This window comes from Theropithecus gelada, chromosome 6, assembly GCF_003255815.1.
Source record: "Theropithecus gelada isolate Dixy chromosome 6, Tgel_1.0, whole genome shotgun sequence".
NCBI classification, from domain to species: Eukaryota; Metazoa; Chordata; class Mammalia; order Primates; family Cercopithecidae; genus Theropithecus; species Theropithecus gelada.
The window spans coordinates 135,381,469-135,406,845 of NC_037673.1; the positions used below are offsets into that span (position 1 = coordinate 135,381,469).

General features: G+C 41.2%; 1 protein-coding gene across 2 annotated transcripts in view; it reads right to left on the reverse strand.

Annotated features, from left to right (window-relative positions):
• The window catches only part of SIL1 (SIL1 nucleotide exchange factor), a 240,040-nt gene that overhangs the window by 42,247 nt on the left and 172,416 nt on the right, over positions 1-25,377 (reverse strand). The window lies entirely within an intron of this gene.

Consider the following 25,377-nt stretch of genomic DNA (forward strand, 5'->3'; position numbering starts at 1 on the left):
CTTCTAGCTTGATGAGCCCCCAACAGTTCTCTCCTTTGCAAAAGGGGAAACTGCAGCTCACTTAAGTCAAAGTTCATAGTGAGTTACAGGGCTGGAGAGGGTGGCTTTACATGAACTTTGCAGGAACACATCACTTCTGATCCTAGGACTTCTCTAACTGCACAGGAAATGCCATCTGAAGGCCATGTCTTATCCTGAAAACTCAGCTTCTGACTCATCTTCTCATTCTGACTGCCAGCTGGCTCTGTGGTCTTGAACAAATCACTGCAGCAGAGGCACTGAGTGGGAACAGAGGCTCCCCCGTTCAACCACTGATCACTGTCCATGGCTAAAGCTTTGGGAAACGCATGCGTGCAACAGTGATTTCACGTTAAGGGACACAGGTAGGCACCAGGGCTTGCCTCTTCCTGCCCTCTCTTCCTGGACTGCCCAGCAAGTTCACTCCTGGTCCCATTTTTTACTTTGGCCTTTGCTCCCCTTTGAACCTTCGTATCCAACCCAATGTGAGCGTACACTTACCCAAGGGTTTTCCATCTAGACAATGAGGATTGTGGAAAGATACTTGCTCAGAGCAGAGGCACCGGTGTGACCACTATGAGGGAAGGTTGTTCTAGGATGCCCACAGAGATCCCAGTCTAATGCCAAACAGCAACTCTACCACAGCAGCCTTTAGTCTCAACTCCTTGCCATGAGAATCTAAATGACCAGATAACCGTAGAAGGTAACCTGGGGAGGACTGCTGGAATTGGGCAGGTGACTTTCATTCTATTTTCCAGATGCTTTCCAGCTGGCTTTTTATTTATTTTATTTATTTAGAGACAGGGTTTCGTTCTGCTGCCCAGGCTGGAGTCCAGTGGCGTTATCATGGCTCACTGCAGCCTCTACCTCCCAGGTTCAAGGGATCCTCCCACTTCAGTCTCCTACCATGCCCAGATAATTTTGTTGTTTTTGTTAGAGATGGGATATTTGTCCAGGCTGGTCCCAAACTCCAGGGCTCAAGTGATCCTCTCACCTCAGTCTCAAAGTGCTAGGATTAGAGGCATGAGCCACCACACACGGCCCAGCTGGCTTTTCTTTTTCTCATGACAGAGTCTTGCTCTGTCGCCCAGGCTGGAGCGCGGTGGCGCAATCTCGGCTCACTGCAATCTCCACCTGCTGGGTTCAAGCAATTCTCCTGCCTCAGCCTCCCAAGTAGCTGGGATTACAGGCACCCGTCACCACACCTGTCTAATTTTCGTATTTCTAGTAGAGACGGGGTTTCGCCATGTTGGCCAGGCTGGTCTCAAACTCCTGGCCTCAGGTGATCCACCTGCCTTGGCTTCCCAAAGTGCTGGGATTATAGGCGTTAGCCACCACGCCCAGCCCCCAGCTGGCTTTTTAAAATAGCCTTTATTCTTTCCTTTTTCCGGGTGCTCTGAAAAATGAAGGCTTCATGACAGGAGTCTCTATAGCCTACCGCGTCCTGCAATTGATAGTCAGAAAGAGTAGGAAGGCCTGAGACATTCCGCTTTCTGGCATGTTGGCCAGATGCTCTGGATGGAGGCTGGGGCACCAGAGCCAGCTATAATCTTTTCCCGGCAGCCTGGCTGAAGTGGCTGTGGGACCAAGGCAACTGATTAAATGCAGAATAAAAGCTGAGAGAAAATGGGATAGAAATAAATTAGCTTTAGACCTCAAGGTTGTGTATGCAAGTGAAATGCAATGGGGGCTGGGAAGTAGCCTGAGAAGTCAGTCTTAGAGATTTCCCTGAAACAAAGGGATTATGGATTGTCCAATACAAGGAAATCCTTCTGTTCCACAGCCACATGACAGCCTCTTTTACTCAGGGCTGTTCATTCCACATTTTGCACACATTCTGAGACAATAGGATACACTAACTCCCTAAAAAAGCCCCAAGACTCCCCCAGCAGGCTTCTACCCAGGCAGCACAGGCTGTGAAGCAGGGCTGGTCATCATCAGGGTAGTGGGTCGGTATTTCCTGCCATCGTTCAATAACTGCCCGCCCCCTATCCTTGGACAGATTCTCCCCTTTAAGTAATGAACTACTGTAACAGAAGAAGAGATGCTGGGAGAGGAAACATCTAACTGATCAGAATTTAACAAACAAACACTCAAAAGTGTTTCGCAGAAGGAGAGAAGAGAAGAAATACGATGGAGAAGGTTCCCCATCTATGTCCTTGTGACTTAAATATCACAGAGAACCCACCCAGAAGGGGCTTGATCCAAAAAATGGACCATAGCCGCAGAGTTTAGAAGCATGCTTACTCTGGTTAAATCAAGGCTATTTCTAAAAAGGCTGGTCAGAGCTCTCTTTCAGGTTTGCTGCCAATGGGCAGAAGCCTGTAGGTACTGGACTCCTGAGGAGGCTCACTCCAGTCAGTGCCCACCGCACACCTTCTAATGCACACGTAGACCATGGAAGGAAAACAAGGTGCAGAGCGGATGTACTGAGTCCCATCGCAATCACTACTTGACTATCGGTGCTAGGCTGAATGAGGGAGACCTTGCCACAAATCCCACCTGCTCCCTCTCCCCATCATTACCTATATCCTCCAGATATCGAAGTCAAAAGCTTGTGTGAGTGACAAAGAAAGACTAGGAATCCCACTCAAGACCTTCAGAGAGATGGCCCTTTCTGAGACAGTCTGCTAGCTCTTCAAACTATAGAAAGAACATGGGCTTTAACATCAATGCTTTAAGTTTGAAGTGCAACCATCCCATAAGTTAACTGCATGCTCTTGGGCTAGGACTCTCCTCTGCAAAGCCAAAATCCTACCCCTCACTCTGGCAGTTGTTGTGAGGATTAAATGAGACAGTATATGTAAAGCTCCGGCCCCTAGCAGGCTTCTTTTCCACAGCCAGCCTTTCTCATATTCACAGCATACCTGGTCCAGGTGAGTCCAGTCCTCTCTTGGTACGCTATGCTCTTCTACACATAAGAAATACAGTCATTGGTAATTTTTCAGGTTATCTTTTCAAACATCAAAAAAAAAAAATAATCCTTGGGAGCTAAGCTACAAGGACACAAAGGCCTAAGAATTATATAATGGACTTTGGGGACTCAGGGGAAGGGTGGGAAGGGGTGAGGGATAAAAGACTACACACACTGGGTATAGTGTACACTGTTCTGGTGACAGGTGCACCAAAATCTCAGAAATCACCACTAAAGAACTTATCCAGGCAACCAAACACCACCTGTTCCCAAAAATCTATTGAAAAAAAATTTAGAAAATAATTTTTAAAATATAAATAAATAATCTTATGCTAAACTATTCCAGAGGCAAGAGAAAAGAGGAACTTTTTCTTTTGTAACTGAAAGCTAGCTGATGTGGAAGCTGCTAGTGGTCCCCCACAATCTGTTCTCCCATTCTTCCACAGTAGCAGAATTTTTGCTGGGCAAATAACGTATAAAGACTACATTTCTCGGCCTCCCTTGCAGGGGGGTATGGCCAAGGCACTACGTTCTGGCCAACAGATTATAAGCAGAAGCATCATTTGACAGCTTCTGGGATCCTCCTTAAGAGATTTTTAAGTGCCCTTTACCTCCTCTTCTATGTCGCTCCTTCCACCCTGCTCCATGGAATGTAGATCTTGCCATCTGGAAGGATAAGAAAAGGGCTATTCCTTAGAGATGGCATCCTAGTGTGACTCAAAGGAACTCAAGACCCAAGAGTCTACCCACAATAGAGCTGCCACGCCAACCCGAGGCTGCTGACCTGAAGATGCTGTTTACATGGGAAAAAATAAGTATCTATCCTATTATGCCATGTTCTGTCACTTCCAGAAATATGATGTCTAGGCCAAAGCCAGATGCATCCTCGTGTAATTACCTCCCATTGAATGTAGGAATATGGCATGCTTCCAACCAATGTAATAAGGCAAAGGTGATAGGATGTATACGACACTGTGTATGTGATTACACTACATAGACAGTAACATCTGCTTCACTGAGAAACACTCTCCTTTGCTGACTCTGAAGAAGCAGGCTGCCATGTTGTGAGCTGCTTATGGAGATAGCCATGTGGCAAGGAACTGAGGGCAGCCTCCCACCAGCAAGAAACTAAGGCATCTAATCTGACAACCTGCAAAGAACTGAACTCTGCCAACAACCACACCAGTTTAAAAGGAAATGCTTCACAGTCAAGCGCCATATTAGACCCTAGCTCCAGCTGACACCTTGGACTACAGCAATGCAGAGGACCCAACAAAGTCACACTTGGACTCCTGACCTACGGAAAGTATAATACATTAAGTGTGCATTGTTTTAAGCCACCAAGTTTGTGATAAATTTGTTACACAGCAATAGATAACTAATACAATGACCAGAAACATTTATTTCAGAAATGTAAGGATGATGCACCACTAGATAATATATAAATAAATTCATCGACCTACAGAACATATCATATTTAGTGGTAAAATATTAGAATCATTCCCTTTAAAGACAGGAAAAGGATAAGGATGCCTATTAGTATTTCAATAAATACTGTATTAAAGGTGCTAGACATTGCAATAAGAAAGAGAAATGGAGGATAAAGATGGAAAAGAAACAAAATTTTTATATTGAAATGATATATCTACAAATAACATCCAAGAAAAAAATGTACATAAACTATTAGAACTAATAAGACATCAGCAAATTTGTTGGCTATAAAGTCATATACCAGCAATGAACAATTATAAAATAAAAACTTGAAAATTAACCTCTTTACAATAACAAATACTATAAGGTAGTTAGGCATAACAAAAGAGATTCACTACCTATATGGAAAAAATTAAGATGTTTTATTAAAAGATGTGAGACCATCAAACTGGAAATATATATCATGTTCATGGACAGAAACACATTTTATAAATATGTTAATTCTCATAAATTAATCTATACGTTTACTGCATTCTAACTTAAATATCCAGTGTTTTGTTGAGCCTCACAGAGTATGCCTAAAATCCATATGGAAGAGTAAAGGGCCAAAAATATCCAAGGCAATATTTAAGTTAATAAATAATAGATGTACATATTTTGGGGATACATGTAACTTTTTAATAAATTTAATTTCCGGGATACATGTACAGGACATGCAAGTTTGTTACAAAGGTAAACATGTGCCATGGTGGTTTGCTGCACCTATCAACCCATCACCTAGGTATTAAGCCCTGCATGCATTAGCTATTTATCCTGATGCTCTCCCACCTCTTGCCCCCCAGCCCACCACCCCAACAGGTTCCAGTGTGTGTTGTTCCTCTCCCTGTGTCCATGTGTTCTCATTGTTCAGCTCCTACTTTTAAGTGAGAATATGTGGTGTTTGGTTTTCTGCTTGTGCATTAGTTTGCTGAGGATAATGGCTTCAAGCTTCATTCATGTCCTGCAAAGGACATGATCTTGTTCCTTTTTACAGCTGCATATGTACCACATTTTCTTTATCCAGTCTATCACTGATGGGCATTTGGGTTGATTCCATGTCTTTGCTATTGTGAATAGTGCTATAATGAACACAGGCATGCGTGGGATACATGTGATATTTAATACATTCATATAATTTGTAAATATCAAATCAGTATAATTGGGATATCTATCACCTTAAATATTTGCCCTTTTGTTGTTTTTTTTTTTTTTTTTTGGAGACAGAGTTTTGCTCTTGTTGCCCAGGCTGGAGTGCAATGGCATGATCTCGGCTCACCACAACCTCCGCCTCCCAGGTTCAAGCAATTCTGCCTCAGCCTCCCGAATAGCTGGGATTACAGGCATGCACCACCACACCCAGCTAATTTTGAATTTTTAGTAGAGACAGGGTTTCTCCATGTTGGTCAGGCTGATCTCAAACTCCTGACCTCAGGTGATCCACCCGTCTTGGCCTCCCAAAGTGCTGGGATTACAGGCATGAGCCACCACACCCCGCCTTGTCTTTTCTTTATGCTAGAAATATTCAAATTACATTCCAGTTATTTTGAAATGTATTACACAATAGATTATTGTAAACTATAGTCACCCTACTGATCTAGCAAACAATGGAGCTGTTGTTTCTATCAAACTGTGTATTTGTACATATTAACCAACCTCTCTTCATCTCCTCTTTCTTGTACTTTTCCTAGCCTCTGGTTACCACCAATCTGCTCTCTCTTTATGAGATCCACATTTTTATCTACTATATGTAAGTGAGAACATGTGATATTTGTCTTTCTGAACTTGGCTTATTTCACTTAACATAATGACCTCCAATTCCACCCATGTTGCTGCATATTAAAGGCTTTTTATTGTGTGTATGTGTCACATTTTCTTTATCCATTAATCCACTGATGGGCATTTTTGTTGATTCCGTATTTCAGGTATTGTGAATAGTGCTGCAACAAACATGAATATACAGTGATTTCTTTGATATATTTATTTCCTTTCTTTTGGACATACACCCAGCAGAATTGCTGGATTATATGGTAGTGCTAATTTTAGTTTTCTGAGGAAACTTCATACAGTTTTCCATAGTGGCTGTACTAATTTGCATTCCTACCAACAGTGTACAAAGGTTCCCCTTTCTCTACATCCTCACCAGCATCCATTACTCCCTGTCTCTTTGATAAAAGCCATTTAAACTGGAGTGAGATGATATCTCACTGTGATTTTAATTTGCATTTATCTGATGACTAGTGAAGCTGAGCATCTTTTCATATACCTATTAGCCATGTGTATGTCTTCTTTTGAGAAATGTCTGTTCAGATCTTTCGCTCATTTTCAATCAGATTTTTTTTGCTATTGAGTTGTTCGAGCCCCTTATATTTTCTGTTTATTAAACCTTTGTCAGATGGATAGTTTGCAAACATTTTATTCCGTTCTGTGGGTTGTCTCTCCACTTTGTTGGTTGTTTTCTTTGCTGTGCAGAAGTTTTTTGTTTTTGTTTTTGTTTTTTGAGACAGAGTCTCACTCTGTCGCCAGGCTAGAGTGCAATGGTACAATCTCAGCTCACTGCGATCTCTACCTCCCGGGTTCAAGCAATTCTTCTGCCTCAGCCTCCTGAGTAGCTGGAACTACAGGAGCGCACCACCACACCCAGCTAATTTTTGTATTTTCAGTAGAGATGGGGTCTCACCATGCTGGCCAGGATGGTCTTGATCTCTTGACCTTGTGATCCGCCCACCTTGACCTCCCAAAGTGCTGGGATTACAGGTGTGAGCCACCATGCCAGCCTGTGCAGAAGATTTTTAGCTTGATGTAACCTGTCTATTTTTGCTTTGGTTGCCTGTGCTTTTGAGGTCTTACACAAAAAAAGCTTTGCCCAGAACAATGTCCTGGAGCCTTTCCCCAATCTTTTCTTTTCTTTTCAGACAATTATCTTGCTCTGTCACCACAGCTGGAACACAGCAGCATGATCACAACTCACTATAACCTTGAACTCCAGGGCTCAAGGAATCCTCCTGCCTCAGCTTCCCGAGTAGCTGAGACTACAGGAATGCACCACTGTGCCCAGCTAGTTTCATTTTTTATAGAGAAGGGGTCTCACTCTGTTGCCCAGGCTGGTATCAAACTCCTGGCCTCAAGCGATCCTCCTGTCTTGGGCTCCCCAAAAGCTGGAATTACAAGTGTGAGCTGCCGCACCTGGCCCTCAATATTTATTCTAGTAGTTTCATAATTTCAGGTCTTAGACCTAAGTCTATAACCCATTTGATTTTTTTTTTTTTTTTTTTTTTTTTTTGCATACAGTGAGAGATAGAGGTCCAGTTTCATTCTTCTGCATATGGTTATCCTGTTTTTACAGCACCATTTATTGAAGAGACTGTCCTTTGCCCATTGGATGTTCTTGGTGCCTTTGTTAAAAATGGGTTGGCTGTAAACATGTGGATTTACATCTGGGTTCTGGGTTCTCTTCCATTGGTCTTTGTGTCGGGGTTCTTTTTTGTTTTTTGGTTTTTTTTTTTTTGGCCAGTGCCATGCTGATATGGTCACTACAGCTTTGCAGGTGTTTGTTTGCTTTCTTTGAAACAGAGTGCTCTGTCACCTAGGGTGGAGTGCAGTGGCGTGATCTTGGTGCACGACAATCTCCACCTCCAGGGTTCAAGCAATTCTCCCACCTCAGCCTCCCAAATAGCTGGGACTACAGGCGTGCACTACCACGCCTGGCTAATTTTTGTATTTTTAGCAGAGATGGGGTTTCACCATGTTGGCCAGACTGGTCTTGAACTCCTGACCTCAAATGATCCACCTGCCTTGGCCTCCCAAACTGCTGGGATTACCGGCATAAGTCACTGTGCCCAGCCAACTTTGTACTATATTTTGAGTGAGGTAGTGTGACACTTCCAGCTTTGTTCTTTCTGCTGAGGATTGCTTTGGCTATTTGGGGTCTTTTGTAGTTCCATGTAAATTTTAGAATTGTTGCTTTTATTTCTCTGAAGAATTTCATTGGTATTTTGATAGGGATTGCACTGAATCTGTAAATTGCTTTGGGTAGTATTATCATTTTACCAATATTAATTAGTCCTATCCATGAGCATGGAAACTTTCCATTTTTGTGTGTCCTGTATTAAACTGTTTTTATGCTGCTATAAAGAAATATCTGAAGCTGGGTAATTTTTACTTATTTATCTATTTATTTTGAGGCAGGGTCTCACTCTGTTACTCAGGCTGGATGGAGGGCAGTGGTGTGATCACAGCTCACTGTGGCTTCAATCTCCCCAGGCTCCAGTGATCCTCCTGAGTAGCTGGGACCACAGGCATGCACCACCACAAGTGGCACATTTTTGTATTTTTTGTAGAGATGGGGTTTTGCCATGTTGCCCACACTGGTCTCAAACTCTCAGGTTCAAGTCATCTGCCTGCATCAGCCTCCCAAAGTGCTGGGATTATAAGCGTGAGTCACTGTGCTCAGCTGAGGCTGGGTAATTTATAAAGAAAAGAGGTTTTATTTTGGCTCATGGTACTCCAAGCTGTACAGAAAGCATGGTGTTGGCATCTGATTCTGGTAAGGGCCTCAGGAAGTTTATAATCATGATATAAGGCAAAGCAGGAACAAGTGTCTCACACGGCGACAGTGGGAGAAGGGAGCAGTCCCAGACTTTTAAACAACCAGATCTCATGTGAACTGAGGGAGAACTCACTTATCACCAAGGAAGTGGTGCTAAATCATTCACAAGGGATCTGCCCCCTATGATTAAATTATCTCCCACCAGACCCTACCTCTAATACTGGGAATTATCTTTCTTTTTTGTTTTTCCCTCATGAATAAAGTAGGATGCAGAGGATTATCTTTTTTTGTTTGTTTGTTTGTTTGTTTGTTTTTGAGACAGAGTTTTGCTCTTGTTGACCAGGCTGGAGTGCAATGGCACGATATCAGCTCACTGTAACCTCTGCCTCCCCGGTTCAAGTGATTCTCCTGCCTCAGCCTCCAGAGTAGCTGGGATTACAGGTGCCTGCCATCACACCCAGCTAATTTTTGTATTTTCAGTGGAGATGGGGTTTCACTATGTTGGCCAGGCTGGTCTCAAACTCCTTGCCTCAGGTGAAATGCCCACCTTGGCCTCCCAAAATGCTGGGATTACAGGCGTGAACCACTGGCCTGGCCGAGGACTACCTTTCAACATGAGATTTGGAGGGGACAAATATCCACACTATATCATATCCAATTCAAGTTTTTCCATCAGTGTTTTATAGTTTTCCTTTTATAGATCTTTCACTTCTTTTGTTAAATTGATTCCTAGGTATTCTTCGTAGCTGCTGTAAATGGAAGTGCTTTCTTCTTTTCCAGATTGTTCACTGTCAGCATATAGAAAGGCTATTGGCTGGAAACGATGGCCAAGCCTGTAATCTCAAAGCTTTGGGAGGCCAAGGCACGTTGTCCAGGATGGTCTTAAACTCTTGGCCTCAAGCAGTCCTCAAGGAGTTCAAGACCATTCTGGGCAACGCAGCGAGACCCTATCTGTGTAAAAAAATGAAAACATTAGCCAGGCATGGTAGAGCACACCTGCAGTCCTAGCTACTGAGGTGGAGGCAGGAGGATTGTTTCAGCCCTGAGGTTATATAGGGAGCTATGGCTGCACCATTGCACTCCAGCATGGGCAACAGAGACCCTGTCTCTAAAATAATAATAAAGAATAAATGCTACTGGTTCTGTATGTTGATTTTATATACTGCCATTTTACTGAAATCATTTATCAGTTCTAACAGTTTTTTTTGGTGGAGTCTTTAGATTTTTCTAAGTAGAAGATCACGTTGTTTGGAAGGCTAAGGTGGGAAGATTGCTTGAGCCCAGCAGGTCAAGACCGCAGTGCACCATGATTGCACCACAGCACTCCAGCCTGGGTGACAGAGTGAGTCTCAGAAAAAGAAAAAAGTTCACGTTGTCTAAACTGTTTCTTCCTTTCCAATTTGGATGGCCTTTATTTTTCTCTCTTGCCTAATTGCTCTGGCCAGGACTTCTAGTATTCTGTTGAATAAAAGTGATGTAAGTAGGCATCTTTGTCTTCTTCCTGATCTTGCAGGAAGTTTTCCATTTTGCCCTGTTCAGTATAATCTTAGCTGTCTGCCATGTCTGTCATACATGGCCTTTATTATTATGAGGCATGTTCCTTCTATAGCCAGTTTGTATCTTTATCACAAAGGGATGTTAAATTTCACTGACTGCTTTTTCAGCATCCATTGAAATGCTCATATGGTTTTTGTTCTTGATTCTGTTAATGTGACATATCACATTTATTGATTTGCATATGTTGAACCATCCTTGCATCCCTGATCCAAGGCAATTTTAAATATGGATAAGGATGAAGGTTTTGTTCTACTTGATGTCAAAACATATAAAGCTACAGTAATTAAAATAATATGAGATTGGTGCAAGGATAGAAAAAGAGAACAATGGAGCAGAATACAAACCAATACAAATAAGATAATTTAGTATATAGTAGAGAAACCATTATATTTCACTGGGGAGAAGATAGACTCTTCAGTACATAATGCCAGAACAACTAGTTGGCCACATGATAAAAACTAAAATTAAATCTATATCTCACAGCATACATAAAAATAAATATTAAAATAAAAACCCATCAAAACTTTATACTCTCAAAAGTTAATATAGGCAAATATCTCTATACCTCAAGGAAAGACTTCTTAAAACACACAGAGCATAAACTTCAAGAAAGATGGATAATTCTGACTTTCTAAAAATACTTCAAAATGTCTGTAACAAATGCAACATAAGCAATGTGAAATGACCAGCCACACACAAGATTATATTTGCTATGCATATAATTGAAAAAAGACAGTATTCAGACTATATATAATTCATGAAAATACATATAAAATATATAAGTACCCAGATTATATATATAATATGTAAATGCCAACTAAAAAATAAACAAAAGACTCTATGGGAAAAAACAGGCAAAAGATATTAAGAGGCAATTTAAAAAGATGGTTGTATTGAAAACACAAAAACATATGTAATCCAAACCAAAAAATCTGTATAGTGTAATTCCAATTGTATGTGTGTTGGGGGGGGGAAATAATTTATATAGTAGTCAGGAAAGAGTAAATTCAAAAGAAGAATGACATACTATACCATACCCACAAATTGGCAAAAAATAGAAACTCTTAATACAAAACATTGACAAGGATATGGAGAAATAGGAACCCTCAAACACAGTATGAGTTTTTTGAAACACAGTGGTTTATTTCCACTAGCAACCACTTTGGAAAACAATTTGGCATTATCTAGTGGTACTGAAAGTATGCATATGACCTAGCAATTCTACTTTAAGGCATATATCCTAGGGACATACCTGCATATGTAACCAACATTGTGTGTAATAGCAAAAAATTGGCATCAATCTAAATGTTCCTTAACAAAGGTTTTCAAATAGTGGGATGCTAAACAGAAAATGTACACAGAGCTACATGTAACAACATAGAAAACTACTAAAACAGTTTCTGTGTGTGTGTATGCAGGAGGGGGGATACAGTGAAGACAGATATATATAACAAACTATAAAGAATAGATATAATAGGCCAGGAGTGATGGCTTATGGCTGTAATCTTAGGACTTTAGTAGGCTAAGGCAGGCCCATTACTTGAGCTCAGGAGTTTGAGACCAGCCTGGGCAACATGGTGAAACCCTGTCTCTACAAAAAATATAAAAATTACCCAGGTGTGGTGGCACTCACCTGTAGTCCCAGCTACCTGGGGGACTGGGGCAAGAGGATTGCTTGAACCCAGGAAGTCGGGCTGCAGTGAACCGAGATTGTGCCACTGCATTCCAGCCTGGGTAACAAAAGTGAGAACCGCCTCAAAAAAAAAAACAAAAAAGATATGATGCACACCAAATTCAGAACAGTGGTTACCTCTGGGGGAGAACAAAGGGAAATATAAAGGATCATGGAAGGGTCACCAATGATATTTAATATCTTATTTCTTTAAAAAATCTGAAGCAAATATAACAAATTTTAGTTTATTAAATCTGGGTAGTGAGCATAAGATTTTCCGGACTCCTCTTTGAAATATTTCATATTTTTGAAATAATATGAAGAAAAAATACTCATTGCAGAAAAGGCTTTACTAAGTATCTCATAAAAAACAGAAACCATAAAATAATAAGTATCCATTTTTTCTAAATAAATATTTTAAACTTCCATATAGAAAAGTATCATAAATAAGGATGAAGAGAAATACACATTTGGGAAAAGATTTGCAAAACAGAAGGTTAATCCCTGAAACATAAAGAGCTCTATTGTTTTCAACAATGTCCTAGGGCACAAATTGCTCCACAAATGAATCAAATCAACGTTGCCCCCTTTGAAGGAATAGTTGCTGAGGTCCCTGTTTGATATTTCTTCTGATCCTAGGAGGGCTCCTTCCAACTGGCTTACTCCCCAGTTCCCTCCTGCAAACTAGCCCACCTATAGTTTGATTCTGACGCTACATCCATGAATCTCCTCCCAGTTTCATTTCACCACCACCTCCAAAGTTCTTCAAAGTGTCCTTAGGTTTGAACTTCTGCAGGCTCTGTTGCAAATGCAGTCAGTTCCTTTGGGAAGAGATTAGGAGCTGTTTTATGAACTGCTTCTCCCTCAGGCAAAACCTCTGAGTTAGGACCCTGGAGCTAGAGGTAGAAACAATAACAAGGTTCTGAGTACTCAGTGAGTTGGGGGACAGCAGCCTAAGGCCCTTCATCACATGGAACCACCATCTCAGGAGCTGCGGAAAGGCAACTAGGACTCCAGTATTCTGTGTGCCACAGCCAAGATCCAAGATAGAGCTTCCATTCTACAAGTAGGAGATGGGCTGAGGAAGGGACTCTCCCACCCCCCAACTCCCAAACTCTCAAATGCACTTGCTGGGGACTTGGCCTCAGCAACAGGTAGCAAGGGTCAGGAGAGAAATGTTAACAGTCTGCTCCTTCTGGGAAGCAAGCCCTTGGACTGGGGGAAAAGGGAGCTCTGGGTGCCTGGCTGCAGCACTTTGGAATGGCATCTCCACCTCACCAAGCTGGAAGCAGGCAATGAGGGAGATGTCTTATGTCAGTCAGATAACACAGACTCCCACCTTTCACACCAAATGTCATGAATTTCCGTGAGCAGATGTTTATTTACTATTTGCCCTTGGGACTATTCCCAAAGACTAATTTTTAAATAACATACACAAGTTTTACTAGAAGTGGGTCAACAAAGCTCCTCACGCTGTCATGACAGATGACGATGTCTCCTGTATCATTTAAATATTTTATGATGAGCATGTATATTCTCTGCAAAACCAAGGAGGACATTAAAAATAAAAACAGAGAGAGAGAAACTGAAACCTGGTAGGAGGTAAGAAAGTAAGAACTTTCGGAACAATAAGGGAAGCCCATTGCTGGCTGGTGGCCTCCTTGCCAGTCTCTGTAGTTCCACTCTTCTCTTTGCTCCAAGAGATGAATTATACTCTTTCTAATAACCTCAGCCATTCAACAGGCCCTTAATGAGAAAACAGGCAGACCTGAAATAACTCCAACTTTGGGAAGCATAGTGGATTTTTCCTTGAATCCAGATGTCTAACGGGATGTGAGTGGAACACCAAGAGAGGAATGTTGTAGGCAATGGAACCGTGGAGGAAACTGCTGTGAAGAACTGATGAAAATTATGTCAGACAGAGCCCAGTGTCAGGCCAAGCAACTAGGCTAAGAATACCAAAAGCACTGTCTTCCCTCTTTCCCCACTCCTGGTACTTTGCAGCTAATCTGTCTTCATTACTATTTGCCTGCTTTAATTTTTAATTATTATTATTAGTTTTTGAGATAGGGTCTTGTCTTATTATTAGTTTTTGAGATAGGCTGGTCTTGAATTCCTGGCCTCAAGCGATCCTTCCACCTCAGCCTCGGGAAGTGGTGAGATTACAGGTGTGATTGAGCCACTGTACCTGGCCTCTGTTTTTATAACCCAATCTTTCCGTGGTTTCACTATGTTACCAGAAATGGATTATCTTCTGAATCATCGTGCATGGGATTCAGTGGATTTCCTGAATCAGAATTCATGTCTTTCATCAATTTAAAGAGGTTTAGAAAAGTATCAGCCAAACCTCTTTAAATATAGCCTATCTCACACATATTCTCTTTATTCTTCTGAAACTCATGTGAGACCTTTATATTCAAATCTTCACATCTCTTAACCTCTTTTTCATTTTTCTGTCTATGCTGCACTTTAGGTAATTTCTTCAATTCTATACTCTAGTTTACTTAATTACTCTTCAGCTGTGTCTGACCAGCTATTTACCTTGTCTACTGAATTCCTAACTGCAATTAGATTTTCAACTTCAAGAAGTTCTATTTTGTGAATCAGCCTAACTGTTCATTAATGGATAAATGGATAAAGAAAATGTGATATACATAAACAATGGAATATTATTCAGCCAGAAAAAAAATAAAGAAAAATTGCCATTTGTGACAACACAAATGAAGCTAGAGGACATTATGTTAAGTGACATAAGCCAGGCATAGAAAGACAAGTATTGCATAATCTCGCACATATGTGGAATCTAAAAAAATTTACTTCATAAAAGTAGAGTAGAATGGTAGTTACCAAGGGCTGGGGTGGTTGCTGGGGCAGGGGAGTATTGAGATGTTGGTCAAAGGATACAAAATTTCAGATGGACAGGAGGATCAAGTTCAAGAGATCTATCATAGCATGGTGACTGCAGTTAATAACAATACACTGTATTTCTAAAAAATGCTGAGGGAGGGATGTTAAGTGCTCTCACCACAAAAATGGTAACTGTGAGCAAGATTAGTCATTCCAGAATGTATATATATTTTACATACATGTTTTACAAAATAAATACATATAATTTTATCTGCCAAGTAAAAAAAAATTATTTTAATTTAAAAGAAGTTAATTTTTCATCATTTTCAAATCTGTCCATTGTCACTTTTGATAGCATATTGTTTTTAGCCCATATTTTTGATAAAATCTTATTTCAGCATATTAAAATAATTATTTCATATTTTGTTTTCTGTGAATTTTACTACCTATAATTTTTTAAATTTGTATTTATTTTAAAAAACTATTAATAGAGGCATATCTCGCTTTGTTGCCCAGGCTGGTCTCAAGCTCTTGGCTTCAAGTGATCCTCCTGCCTCAGCCTCCCAAAGTGCTGTGATTACAAGTGTGAGCCACTGCACCCCATCTAGCTATAGTTTTAAAAGTCTGATTATTTGTCTCTGCTGTCTTTAACTCATAGTGCCTTATTTTTCATGTGCTTTGTGATATTTTGGTTGTGAGCTCATGATCGTTGGAAGATTTTTGTTTGTGGGGATGCTCTGAGGCCTGGATGTAAGTTCCTCCAAAGAGGATTTGTTTCTGCATCTACCAGTAACCTGGAAATTCTGTCAATTTCAAACTATGTTTTAAAAAAATTTTTCTCACGGAAATCTTCATGTATATACTAAAATACAGAGAATGGTATAATAATCTCCATGGACTCTGCACTCAGCTTTCAAAATTATGAAGTCATAGCTAGTACTATTTTATCTATACCCCGATTCAGCCACCTACCCACCTCCTCAGATCAAAAAATAAAGCACAATGGAGACATCCTATCTTTGGTTGTTGTTGTTGTTTTCTGAGATGGGGTCTCGCTCTGTTGCCCAGGCTAGAGTGCGATGGCCTGATCGTGGCTCACTGCAGCCTCAACCTCCCATGCTCACGCAGTCCTCCCACCTCAGCCTTCTGAGTAGCTGGGACCACAGAAACACACCACCAGACCCAGCTAAATTAAAATATTTCTTTGTAGAGATGGGGTCTCCTTATGTTGCCCAGGCTGGTCTTGAACTCCTGGGCTCAAGCGATCCTCTCACTTTGGCCTCCCAAAGTGCTTTGATTATCTATCACCACGCTACCCTGAACGTGCCTGATCTCATCTGATCTTGGAGCTAAGCAAGGTTGGGCCTGGTTAGTACTTGGATGGGAGACCAAAGTGCTGGGATTACAGGCACAAGCCACTGTGCCTGGCCTGACATCCTATCTTTTTACCCATTTTTCAGCATGCTTCTTCTCTAAAAAGGCTCTTTTTTACAAAAACAAAACAATACCGTTTTCACACCAAAAATTTAATATTATCCTTAATATTACCAAATACCAAGTAATTGTTTAAAAGTTCCCAATTATCTCATGATTTTTTCTTTTTTCTTTTTTTGCATATTGCTGATTTGGTCAAGATCTAAATATATCACAGAGCTCCGGCATGGTGGCTCACACCTGTAATACAAACACTTTGGAAGGCCAAGGTGGGAGGATCACTCAAGCCCAGGAGTTTGAGATCAACCTGGGCAACAAAGTAAGAACCTGTCTCTAGAAAACAATAAAAAATAAAAACTAGTCAGGCATGGAGTATACGCCTGTGGTCTCAGCTAGATGGGAGGCTGAGGCAGGAGACTGAGTCTGCAGTGAGCCGTGTTTGCACCACCGCACTCTAGGCTTGGGTGATACAGCAAGATCCTGTCTCAAAAAATAAAACAAAAAATACATACATTGTAACTGTAATTGGTTGATATTCATCTTAAATATCTTTTAATTTATGGGTTTCATCCCATCTCTTTTTTTTTTTCTCTTGTATCTTATTTTGTGAAAAATCCAGTAGTTTGCCCGCTCTACAGTTTTCCACAGTCTGGTCTCTGCTGATTGCAAGTCTATTATATCATTGAACATATCGCCTGTCCCCAATATTTCCCTTAAATTGGAAGTCAGATCTACAAGTATGTTCAAATTCAGATTAGATTTTCTATCAAGATTGCTTCCTGGCCGGGCGCGGTGGCTCAAGTCTGTAATCCCAGCACTTTGGGAGGCCGAGGCAGGCGGATCACGAGGTCAGGAGATCGAGACCATCCTGGCTAGCACCGTGAAACCCCGTCTCTACTAAAAAAGATACAAAAAACTAGCCGGGTGTGGTGGCAGGCACCTGTGGTCCCAGCTACTCAGGAGGCTGAGGCAGGAGAATGGCGTGAACCCAGGGGGCGGAGCTTGCAGTGAGCCGAGATCGCGCCACTCGCGCCACTGCACTCCAGCCTGGGGCACAGAGCAAGACTCCGTCTCAAAAAAAAAAAAAAAGATTGCTTCCTATGTGGGGTTATACTGTTTTCAGAAGGCATGTCAGGCTCAGTTTCCTTAAGAAACAGACTGAAGATCTGCGGGCATATTTCTCCCTTCCACTCAAAGCCAATTTGCCCTAATAATTCCTTTTGAGTGGAAGATTTTCACTTTTCTAATTATTTCATGGCCCCTAAGCTTTGTCTCTTGTCCCCAAAATTATGATTCCTGTTGAAACCAAGAGCTCACAGCCACTAGGGAATAGCAAATGTTCCCAGGTCAGCTGTCAGTTTCAGTGTTTTATATCTCTTAGGATTTGAGCTTTCCATTATATTTGCTTTAGAATTTCTCTCACTTTCTTACAGGGCTACCACATAAAGAATATGACATTATTAAATTCCCCTGCAGTTACATAGAGCAGTGGCTCTACAGTTTATTGGCTGAATTAAGCATTTAAAGAAATGTTTAAATATTTAATACAATATCTTCAGGTATTTGAACTAAGAGAATTTCTTAGGAAACACGCCATGTGATTGATTGAGAAGTCTCCCAGTGCTGTTTTGCTTTGTTTCATCACTCACTATTTAAATTTTAATTACAAAAATAATACATACTCACTGGAAGAAAAATCAAACAAAATCGAAGCATAGAAAAAATTTAAAGACTCCTTGCTCTTGGTGGCTTGCTTTCTCCCACCAATTTTTGGTGACTTCAATTTTTGTGTTAGACCATTTATGTTCAAAGCAGCCACATGAAACTTACCCACTATAAGGTGCTGTGAGCACTACAGATTTGAGTACCAGTTCCCATGCTCAAGAAGCCTTCAATTTTGTTGAGGAAATAGATGAAAGAACTGGCTTACAACAGAGAAGCAGATGTTTTAAAGAGTCAGTTTTCCCAGCACTTTGGGAGGCCAAGGCGGGCGGATCACTTGAGGTCGGGAGTTCGAGACCAGCCTGACAAACATGAAGAAACCCCATCTCTATTAAAAATACAAAATTAGCTGGGAGTGGTGGCATGCACCTGTAATCCCAGCTACTCGGGAGGCGGAGGCAAGAGAATCACTTGGACCCAGGAGGCAGAGGTTGCAGTGAGCCAAGGTCGCGCCATTGCCCTCCAGCCCAGGCAACAAGAGTGAAACTTCGTCTCCAAAAAAAAAAAAAAAAAAAAAAAGAGTCAGTTTAGGGGTCCAACAACAAATGCTAATAAAGATGAAGATAAAACAAAGAACTTTGTGTACTGAGAGTTATGTAGGGAAGAAATTAAGAAAGTGAGAGTACTGAAAAAATCTGAAGGCAGCCACATAGAGGATGTGTACAAAGCAGGGCACATCATTACAAAGACAAATTCAACCGAAATGCTAAAGGGACAAGTGTATTATGCAAAGTGGTGCCTCCCTCCCCAGAATGAAGGCTTAGTTTCTGTAGTACTCAGGATAGCTGGTCAGAGTCAGAGGTCATTTTCCATTTGTCATTATTTGCCATTTGAAAAAAGTAATCAGACTTTGAATGTAGCCTAAGAGAGCTACGACTATCCAATTTCCTAGGCCAATCTCAGTTAATATGCTAATCAGTTTATCACATGCAAAAAGCTTGAGCACCACTCCTGTCGCTATAAGAGTGTGGAAAAATTAGCTACTAGAGACAAGAGGTCAGACAAGTCTTAGGGGTCACATTTGAACTTCTATTCAAACATTGGCATCTCCAGTGTGTGACCTCATCCCAATCTCCAACCTATTTTCTGGGCCTTCAGCCAGTGGGGCTATACACTCATTTCCATGGCCTTAGATTTTAAAGGGTCAAGGTGCGGTATCTGAATCATCCATGATTACATCATTAATAATAAAAACAGCACTGTCCACTCAGCCTCCAATGTTCTCTGAAAAACAATTCATTTCCAAGGTATCAATTTATTCCTTTGTTTTTCATGTATTCATTCAATAATTATTTCCTGAGCATCCACCCAATACTAGGTCCTATGCTATACATTAGAGAGAGAGCAGGATAAAGATAAAAAAGGGATCTTATCCCCTAAGTACTATCTAACAAGGGATATTAACAATAAACAGGTAACTAACCAGATATTTAAGCACAAATTGAGGTGAATGCTATGAAGATCAAGAAGATTTTTTTTTTAATTTAAAAGATCTGAGAGGGATTTTGGAAATATCCAAATGAATTCATATCAATATGAATATATGTTCAGTTGCAAGTAATGGAATAATGATTAACACTGATTTTAAAAAACAAAGACATTTCATTACCTCTCATAAGAAAAATCTGGAAGTAGATGGTTCCAAAATCATGAAAGTGGCTAAACTGCACCATAAATAACCCAGTTTCCTCCTCCTGTCTTTCCCCTCTATTATCCTCCTCAGCATGTTGGCTTTTCATTCGTGTGCTTCTCACCTCACTGGTCCAAGGCAGCTGCTGCAGCTCCAAGACAGCTGCAGTTAAGGCAGGAAGAAGTGGGTAGGGTCTCCTTACTATCTTATTATAAGAACAAAATCCTTCCCAGAGGCTTCCAAGCAAATATCTCTTTATGTCTCATTGGTCAGAACTGGGTCACATGGCCATCTCTAAACTAACACACATTCATAGAGAATTGGATTTCCAGGCTTGTTTTAGACCATTCATGGCTCATTTCCTAGAACTGGAGAAGGGAACCTTTTGCCTGAACATATTGCTGCCCTCACATTATCGAGGTTCCTTAGTAGATGAAAAAGGGGGAGACCAGGCACACTGACGCACACCTGTAATCCCAGCCACTCAGAAAGCTGGGGCAAGAAGACTGCTTGAACCCAGGAGTTTGAGTTGTAGTACTCTATGTTCACGCCTGTGAAGAGCCCCTGCACTCCAGCCTGGGCAACACAATGAGACCCTGTCTCTAAAAACCTTAAACACCAGAAAAATGGGGAATGACTGTCTAGTAGACAACAATAGTAGAAATTAAAATTCACAGGACTTGTTCACCAAGTTAATGAGAAAGTGAAGCAGGAAGTAGACTCAAATATCACTCAAAAGTTTCAAGCTTGGAGAACTACAATAATCACAGTGCGAAGAACAGATAAAAAGAGAATGTGGGAGGAAAAATCTAGTTTGTGAGACAATAATGAGTTCCACTTTCTTGAGTCTGAGGTGCAATGAGACAGTGTGGTAGAAATGTAGGAGAAGACCACAGGAAAAAGGCTGGACTTAAATGTAGACACTGGAGTCATCCACAGTGAGGTTGGATTTGAAATCACAGGAATAGATAGGACCATTATGGGAGAAAATGAAAAGAGAGAAGGAGGACAAGGCTGGAGGAATCTTTGTGAATAGCTACAATTATTAACAGAAGATAGTTAAGATGATGATGTTGCCAAAAAAGGAAAAGGGGAGTGCGTGATTAATTACAGTCATCCCCAAACCAAGGGACTATAATGACATGGCAGCCAAGAGGTAAAGTTCCCTAAGGAAAGCGGCGGCCAACATTTTGACTACCACAAAGATGCCAGTGATGACAAAGTACTCTTGAAAAATTTCAGGGATGGTACGGACAGAAACCAGATTGTAGGAATAGTAGTTTCAAGTACATTAATTTAATGCTCATGTGCATTCATCTGTATTCCTTTCTGTCTACTCTTTTTTTTTTTCCGACAGGGCCTCACTTGGTCACCTAGGTTGAAGTACAATGGTACGATCATGGCTCACTGCAGCCTTGACTTTCTAAGTTCAAGCAATCCTCCCACCTCAGCCTCCCGAGTAGCACAGCTGGGACCACAGGCACATGCTACCATGCCCAGCTAATTTTTGTATTTTTTGTAGAGACAAGGTTTCACCATGTTGCCCAGGTTGGTCTTGAACCCTGGCTCAAGCAATCCACCTGCCTCGGCCTCCCAAAGTGCTGGGATTATGGGCGTAAGCCATCACACCCAGGTCCAAATAGTTAAAATTAATTGGTAAACGCTCAGCAGGAAGAGTACAACTGGGGAAATTAAGAGAGCCAACAAAGCATGAGATGAGAGGGGACAAGGTTGGGGGAGGGGAACACATTCATTTTATAAAGGGATATATATAACCCAAAATCTGCCAAGGAGGTTCCAAGGAAGATGCCAAGGATAAAGGGGGAAGAACAGAATCCTGTTCTGGGGATCCATTGTAAGAGTACATAATCTCACTATGACTAATGGCACATGTACATCCTTTTTGTGCTGGTTTCAGTTCCATGACATCCTGCAAACTGTGGAAAGTTCAAAAGTCCTGCAAACATGAATGCTTATAAGCCCATGTAATTGCATAATAATTCATACATGTGCAGATGAGAATATGGGTTATTAAAGAAGGATATAGGACTCCACAGGTGACTGAGGCAGGGGCATAAGAACAGCAAAGCCAGTGTTACATGAGGCAAGCATACTAGTTACTTGATAGTTTAACTCCTGACAGCTATGAGGTAAAAGAGATATATAGGCAGCTAAGAGGAAAACAAAAGCAGGCGGCCAGTTTGCTAAGAACCAAAACCAGATTACAGAAGGCTCCCTGGCCTCTAAATTTCACAAAGCCTTTTCGAGACTCCCCTTACACAGAAACACAAATGACTTGTCTGGAACTCCAGAGACTCCTGGTAGGTCAGACTGCAGACAGACACACACAAGTGCCATCATGAGATTAAATCACATCACAGAAAGGCCAATGAAAGTACTTTACTTGAAGAAGGAGAAAGCAGGTTTGAGACAAAAGAAAAACCATAAAAAGATGACGCTGCTAAAAGCACCAGCACCCCTACCCCTGCGTATCTTATTATGTAAGAGCTTGACCTGCCTTATATGTGTGCAACAAACAGAGGAAGATGAACGTGTGTGACCCATATATAAGTGTGAATAATATTTAAATAAACTTTCTTTCAGTGACCATGTAACATTTAGGAGTCATGTCAGTTACATTTACATGAACTCTCTCTTCTTGATCTCGGAATAATTGCTTCATGTTTAACACCAGGAAATAGATCTCTTCATCCACACAAATGTATGTGGAAACCTTATTAAGCAATTAACCCAAGCAGGCAAATAAATACCCTCAATGAAGCAGCAGATTAGCAATAAGAGACCGGACACAGTGGCTCACGCCTGTAAGCCCAGTACTTTGGGAGGCCAACACAGACAGATTGCTTGAGCCCAGGAGTTCGAGACTGGCCTGGACAACATGGTGAAAATTGTCTCTACAAAAATTATAAAAATTATAAAAATTAGCCAGGTGTGGTGCTGCATACCTGTAGTCCCAGCTACAGAGGTGGCTGAGGTGGAAGGATCACCTGAGCCCAGGAGGCGGAGGTTGCAGTGAGCCGAGATCGGGCCACTGTACTCCAGCCTGAGCGAAAGAATGAGACCCTGCCTCAAAAAAAAAAAAAGATTAGTACCAAGAGATACATGGTAGAATATAAGCATCTTAACAGAAGAGAAAATGAGGAGGATAAAAGTTTTTATTGTAGAAAGAAAAGAAATAAGAATTTCTATAGCAGAAACTCATAGTATAAAGGACACATCCCAATGAGGGGGATGATGTTGATACCACCTTGTCACTGACAGGTGCTTTACAACCATTTTCACAGGTCATTGTATATTATTTGACACTCACTCAACTTTATGAAATGCAGAGAACACCTATTAATGTTCCCTGTTAACAAAAGAAAAAGGTGAGGCTTAGAAAGGTTGCCCACGGGCACACAGATAGGAAATGGCAGAAACTAAACTTGAAACTAGATTGACTGTAGGTCCAGTGGTCTGCCTAATCCTCCTAAATACCCAAACATCTGGACTCACTTAGCAGTATTCTTGCCCATCAGCAGAAAACTAGAAAGAGTATCTTCCAGATACTATCCCCAGTGCTGGGAGTCCATGATTCCAGAGTGCTCACTACCCGCTGAATACCCTCTTGATAATCAGCAAGCTCATCCCATCACTGTGTTGTGTATTTGTGCACATGTGTGGCAGGTGTATACACACCTGTATACTAGAAGTGGTTAGAGAGATGCAGAGCCAATACTTAAGACATGAAGAGTAAATGATGAATATCAAACTAGAGTACTGAAACCTACCTCTCCGTGTAGAAATATCCTTACCTTACATCAGGTTCCTCTTTGCAGAAAACATTGACATTTCCACAGTGTTTGGGAGCCTGCTGTTGGCTTCCAAAAGCTCTGGCTCCATACCGTGCTGTCACGGTAACAGCCCTCCAGTGAGCCATCAAAAACCCAGCTAGAACATTCTGAATACAGCAGTTTGCTTGCCACCAAAACACTAAATTGCAAAATTTTATATTTATCTCTATTTAAATTTTAGTTGATGCTGCATAAATGTTAACATGGTCTTAAGCTAATACAATCACAGAAAAGTCTTAATAACACCACACATTGGCACAGTCCCTTGGTGAGTTACAGGTCGGCAAAGCAAGCCCAACGCATGTTTCTCAAGTCACTTAATTAGTCCCCTTTAACTAGGATATGACATGAAAATGCTACACAGTTTCCCCCCAAGAAATGTATTTCCAGAAGCAATGGCAAGGGACATATAGGATAATTTGTTAATATTAAAGGTAGAATAAAAGTACTCAGGAGTAAGGCAAAGATTTCCAAAAAGGGTCTGGGGAGAGGTTAATAATGTTGGATTTAGTTCTTTTCTGGCCTGAGAAATAAAAAGTGAGCTTTAGTAAGTTCTCAAGTCTCTAAAGTCTTATAAGGCTAAGACCCTGGATTTCTTGGACTTCCTCATGACTGAAACCGCAGCTACTAACATCAAATATGCAGATTTTCCATCTTTCCAGTGGCTGCACAGGAGGAGATTTCCCTGGGCTTCCTGGGAGACTATGGCTCTGGGAGGTGAGACCAAGGGAGGTGGAGTTGCCCTGGAGGCCAGAGCCTTGACTGTCAACACCACCAACACAGGGAGCCCGGGCTTGAAGATCCAGGCAGAGTGGTGATAAGAGAAACAAAGGCCGGCAGTGCCTCTCCTCACGGAACAACTCCTCCAGCTTTCCCAGCTCTGCCCTTCAACTTACTAAGAAAATATGCTGAATTCCTGTCAGAGTGAGAGAGCATCAGACTGAAATTCTGATTTAAAAAACAAGCACAGATAAAGCACAAAGGAAATCTTTTAGAAACAAAGCCTATAATGGTAAATATGTTCAGAATAGCTTTTCTCCTGTAACATCGTGACCTGCATCTAAGCATCTAATAGCCTCTACCCATGCCCTTGCAGCAAGAATCGGAATATTTGTTCCTGTTTTAAAGGCACAAATGGTCCTAAGAGCAGATTTTCAAAACTGGGAGGAACAATAGCTCCAACAGCCAATTGCAGCATGCAGACATCTTGACCTTTGCAGGCGGTGTAGAATGATGTGGTACCTACATATCTTTTGGCATCTACTCTTTTGAGATGCTACCTCCCCACTCCTCTTGCCTTATCAGTCTTCCATCACAAGCCAGACTAACTGAAATTCTCAACAATTCCCAACCTAGAGAGTGCGATAACCTGACCACATGTACATTGGTTCCAGACAACTAGGGCAAGACACATTCCTCCCTGAAAGCACCCCCTTGTTCAGGCTCATCATTTGTCATTACTAGATGTAGCTTTACTGCCAAAAGATCTACTCTATCTACTCTTGTTTATCCCCCTCCCTCTCTACTATTTATAGTTGGTCTAACTTTTTATGAGCTTTGAATAAAACGGAGAATGTGACCTAAGATGTGTTATTAAATGTCCATATACATAAGATGGGGGAACAGAGAGTAACAGATGGTGACAACATGGGTAAAAATTCCTATCTACTTGGAATAAGGGCAGAATCAAATTTTACTCTAGTTTCATTGAGA